At 36.4% G+C, this 4,962-nt stretch overlaps 1 long non-coding RNA gene across 1 annotated transcript; it reads right to left on the bottom strand.

Moving 5' to 3' along the window:
• Positions 1-735: 735 nt before the first annotated feature.
• On the bottom strand, positions 736-4,464 carry LOC110277819 (uncharacterized). Its single transcript, XR_008005999.1, has 4 exons — positions 3,811-4,464; positions 3,636-3,725; positions 3,410-3,555; positions 736-969 (listed from the first exon to the last, which is right to left on the bottom strand). It is a non-coding gene; the product is annotated as an uncharacterized LOC110277819 (long non-coding RNA).
• Positions 4,465-4,962: the final 498 nt, after the last annotated feature.

Here is a 4,962-nt window from a genome sequence, read left to right as displayed (position 1 = left end):
ATATATATATATATATATATATGTAGTAATTTATTTGTAAAAGAGAAAAAAAAGGAAAACAATATATGAAGAAGGAGAGAGTGATTTTATTGTTTATATTGTGTGTTATTAACAATGACTTAACCTCCTATTTATATACTTATAAAATGTTATATTTTCAATGTTATTAAATTTATTCTCTTTTGAGAATGGACATCCACGTAATCAACCTTATCACAATACTTTTCCTTGGATGTCCATTTAGGATTATGCCTCATTAAAACCCCACTAAAGAAAAATCCAATGGGAAAAAACTTTAGTGAAGAAAAAAGAGTATAAAATTCTTTGTGATGGGGACTGCCTCATTAAAAACCTTGTCAAGAAAAATTCAATAGAAAAAAACTGATCAAGGAAAAAAAGAATACTGTCTCTCCCTCCTGGCGCATCCCCAATCTGATGTACCAATCTTTCTAAAGAAGATTTTAGAAGTGGCTTTGTAAATAAATCTGTCAGATTATCGCTTGAGTGGATCTATTGGACATCAATTGTTCCTTGATTTTGAAGATCATGAGTGAAGAAGAATTTTGGAAAAATATGCTTTAGTCTATCACCTTTGATGTATCTTGTAACACCCTAACTATCAAAATGTCACGCTTCTGGTTGCACCACTCTAATAGCTCGGGTATTGCGACGACTCTTGTAATATTTAATACTAAAATATGAGCCTGTTTAAAACTTTAACCGAATCTTAAGAAAACATACATTCATACTTACAATATAAATTAGAATACTCATAGGAATCTCATATATATACATATACATACATATTAATTTACAAGCATCTCATATCAACATCCTATCCCTCTTACAAAACTTGCAAAGCTAAAGGCGAGGGAAACATAAATACTAAAATAATACAGAAATCTCGTCTAACAGAAAAGAATTAAGCTCTTCTGAACTTTGTCGTCCATAACCTGAAAAAGAAAAGACCTGTAGGGGAGTGAGAACATCATCCTCGAAAGGGTTCTCACTATAAGATTGCAGAATTACTATAATAGGATATGCGAGATAAAATCATTATAGTGATTAATAACCGCCTTATGCGTCTTTTCAAAGCAAAGGTTTACTATAAAAGAAATATCTGAAATCTTTCCTGAAAGAAGAAATTGTTCATTTCTTAAAAAAAATTCGAAAGCCTTTCAAAAGGTTTACCTATGTTGAACCAGATTAGTTTTTCATACTTTTCTAAACCAGAAACATCAACCAAACGTGGCCTTCGGCCCACTTCATGATCAACCACGGCCCTAGACCCAAACAATCCAAACAACAGCCAGTCACCACAGACCAACAGAAACCCAGTCGTAAACACAAGTAGGAAAGTTCAAGCACAAACAAACAATTACTTCAAGTAGAACAATTAGCAGTTAACCACAATTAATCACAAAGACAACCCAAGTACAATATGCATACCCAAACAATATCACATAGATGCATATGATGAATGCCTGTCCTAGTGGCTGATGATATCATCTGTCGGTTATAAAGCTAGCCCGACAAGTCCTGGTAGCTAACCATTGGACTGTTCCTCTGTCGTGCATCCCCAACTCGAGTTATTCACAATCATAATCATAATTCACATCCAACACCCTCACTGGTGTATATTCACAGGAGCGAGCTCATCCGGAACTTTCACAGTGTCCGGCCACACTTACGATATAGGGTTAGCAGAGTATCGAGTCTCTACCTAGAGCACATGGTGGCTAGCCACTGCTTTCACCCAGGAAAACTCGTATCTTAGATAGGTGGAGTGCAACAATCACAATATCAATAAGTCAGCATATATGCATTTATTCTCAGGCATAAATCAACATTTATCTCAGCCATCCGGCTTAAATTCATGATTCATAGTCATCCATGATTCATTATCATATACAGCCATTCTGGCTCATAGCATATTCCACAATACGCCATAATTCATTAACATATACAGCCATTCTGGCTCATAACATAATAGTACTCTCACCATCCAACATCATCAAACTCATAACATCATCATTCAAGCCATAAATCACTTTTCTCAATACACTTTACTTTGGAATAAAAAAGAATTAAAAAAATTAATCCTTTCTAGCCTTGGCTTTAAAATCTCATTCCTCAAATCTTTTCAGGCTCATAAGCCACTTTTCCTCAAACGTAAATTCCCCTTTTAAAATAAGGCCACTTTCCACAACATCTTTCCAAACATTTCAGAAACCACACCAAATCAAAAGCCATTTCCGCGAGATTCAAAATCATTCATTCTAAAACAAGATTTGGTAACAAAAGATCCTCAGTAGAGTCTCAAGACTTTAGGGGAGAATAACACAACTCACTTCCTCAAATTCGTTTGAAGTCTTTAAAATATTAACTCCTCGATATGAGTAATAAAAATAGAATCTAAACCAAGCCGAGTCGTGTAATCACTTACTCCAACCAAATTTTCAAAACCACTTCGTTCCCTTGAACCAAAACCAATTTCAACCGCTTGATAAAAATCTGAAGCGTTTCTAACAGTTCGAAAAATCATTTTTTTTGTTTTGCTAAACCAGAATTCAAAGGATACTTTAAATCTTCCCTAAAACGTCGAAAATTGAAATTTATAAATCGAAATCCAAGTTCTTTCAAAGTCACTAAAATTTCTATAACTGAAACCTTTAAGTCAAATTCAAACAACATAAACCGTGTTTAAGTCAAATCCAGGAAAACATAAACTCCTTCCACCCTTTAAATAGCCTTAAAGCATAATTCTCTTTCGAATGACTTGCACCCAAAGATATACTATTTTTCTTAGGAAATAAGGAGAAATCATAATTCTCTTTTCAATAATTCTTTTCAAAGCGTAGCTTCATCACTTTCATAATTGATCCAAGTAAAGATAATAAAGAGCCTTAAATTCACAATCCTCCAAGTAAAATAGTAAAGGCATTAAACTCATAATTTTTCAAATAATATTTCAAATAAAGACTTAGATTTTATAGAAATTTCGGCAGCATCCCCCTTAAAACTTGGACTTTGCCATCCTTTTCGGGTCCTAACCAAACCATTCCGCAACCCTCTTCAAGGGGTTCAAAACCAAATCAATCCAAAATCAAGCTGTTTCCAAGGTGCATCATTTTTAGATTTCAAGAACGCCAATTCAAACTCAAATCAATTTCCAACAGGATAAACTCAATTTCAAAGCTTTTACAAATTAACTTTAAAGAAGCATTTCAAGAACTGTCCGTTTCACAAAACCGAACATTAACCCATCCAATCAAGCATTCATATTCATTCAAGACAACCAACAATTACATAAAACTTATACAATCACTCAAAGATACATTTTCTCATGTCAATATCCATATATAATAATTCTAATTCATAAGATGTGGTTTTCTGAAAAGGCCCCTACCTCAATACGCAAAACCACAGCCCAAACGCCTCACAGAGTTCTTTTTGCCTCCACTCGAATTGACGGCAACCAAAACCTCGGCTCCACTTGCTCTCTCAAAAGCAGAAACAGCTTCAAACGCCACAAGTAAATTCGGATTTTAACTCCTAGAACAATTAACATCCCAAATACTTTATTACACGAAATAGAACACTAACGTAGGGCTTTCGAAATAGAAATTCCTTACTGAAATAACAAAGCGAAGCAGCTGCAACTCCAAATCAACCCGGCAGCAGCTCCGTCAATAATTTTCGAGTGACGGCAGCGGCCCGAACCACTGATAATAGCAGTTGTACAACCACGCAGTGTCAATAATCTTCACGGAATTTTGAAAGAACAGAAACCAGACATAAAACCCTTACTGATAGTATTTCCGGGCGACGACAGCGAGGTTTTCCGGCGGCAAAAGCGGCCATAAGCTTCAGCGGTGGTTTCAGCAGCCACAACGACTCCCCCGGCGACCATTCCCAGCGGGCCACAACCACAACAACAGCTAGGATGCCGGTGGCCATGGCGACAGCTCCTGGCGGCGATGGCAGCAAGGGTAGCGTAATAACCCACCACCATCGTGTCTCACCCTCTCCGCAGCTCCCTCTCTCTCCTCAAAACTCGATGGCGGCAGTAGCTTGAGGCGACGGCGTCTCCTCACTAGCGGCAAACCCTCGGCGGCGATGCACAAAAATCCCCCAGCGGCGGCAATGGTGCAATGGCGACGCAACAGAGGCTCCCTCCTCCTCTGACTCTCACACGACTCTTCCTTCTACCCTGAATGGCGCCGATGGCATCCTTCTTTCTCGGCGACAAGGACAACGACTACAAGCCCGTGACCCTCTCACTCGCGAGCCATCCCTCTTCGTCGGCGTTGGTGGCAGCAGTGGAATGGATTTGACGGCAGGGTGAGGTGGTGCGGTGGCGAGGCATGGTGGCGACACCCCTCCTCCCTCCGAATCTCCCTTCCCTGTTTCCCCTTCTCCCTTTCTTTCTTTTACTTTGCGGCTAGGGTTTCATTGCATGAAGGTTTGTTATGTGAAAGTTAGGGTTTAGGTAAAATTAGGTTTAAGGGTAGTTTTGTAATTTCAAATAAAAATATGGATAATATAGTAATTAGAAATAAATTTTTAATCCAACAATGATAACGTATAAAAATACTATTTGTTCATCAATTTCACAAATTATTTTCAATAAGATGTTCAAATCCAATAATTATAGATACTATAATTAATTTCTTTATTTTCCAAAACAACAGTATTAATATTTTAAAATATTAATTATTTAGTCCAAATCATATAAAATTCTTATTATTTCATAACTACAAACACTATAATTTAAATATAGAAAATAACTCAATAATTATGAAATTAAGTGAAATCTTCATTTTAATTATCAAAACTTGATTTAATTATTCTCAATGAAATAATTTCTAAAAGTAAAATCTCTAATAATAAATAAATTTGAAATAAGCTCATAATAAGATTCTTCAAAAGTTCTGGGTCTTACATATCCACCTTTAAGTT

This window comes from Arachis duranensis, chromosome 2 (genome assembly GCF_000817695.3).
Source record: "Arachis duranensis cultivar V14167 chromosome 2, aradu.V14167.gnm2.J7QH, whole genome shotgun sequence".
Taxonomy (NCBI): domain Eukaryota; kingdom Viridiplantae; phylum Streptophyta; class Magnoliopsida; order Fabales; family Fabaceae; genus Arachis; species Arachis duranensis.
This window is presented reverse-complemented; position numbering and strand designations above follow the sequence as displayed.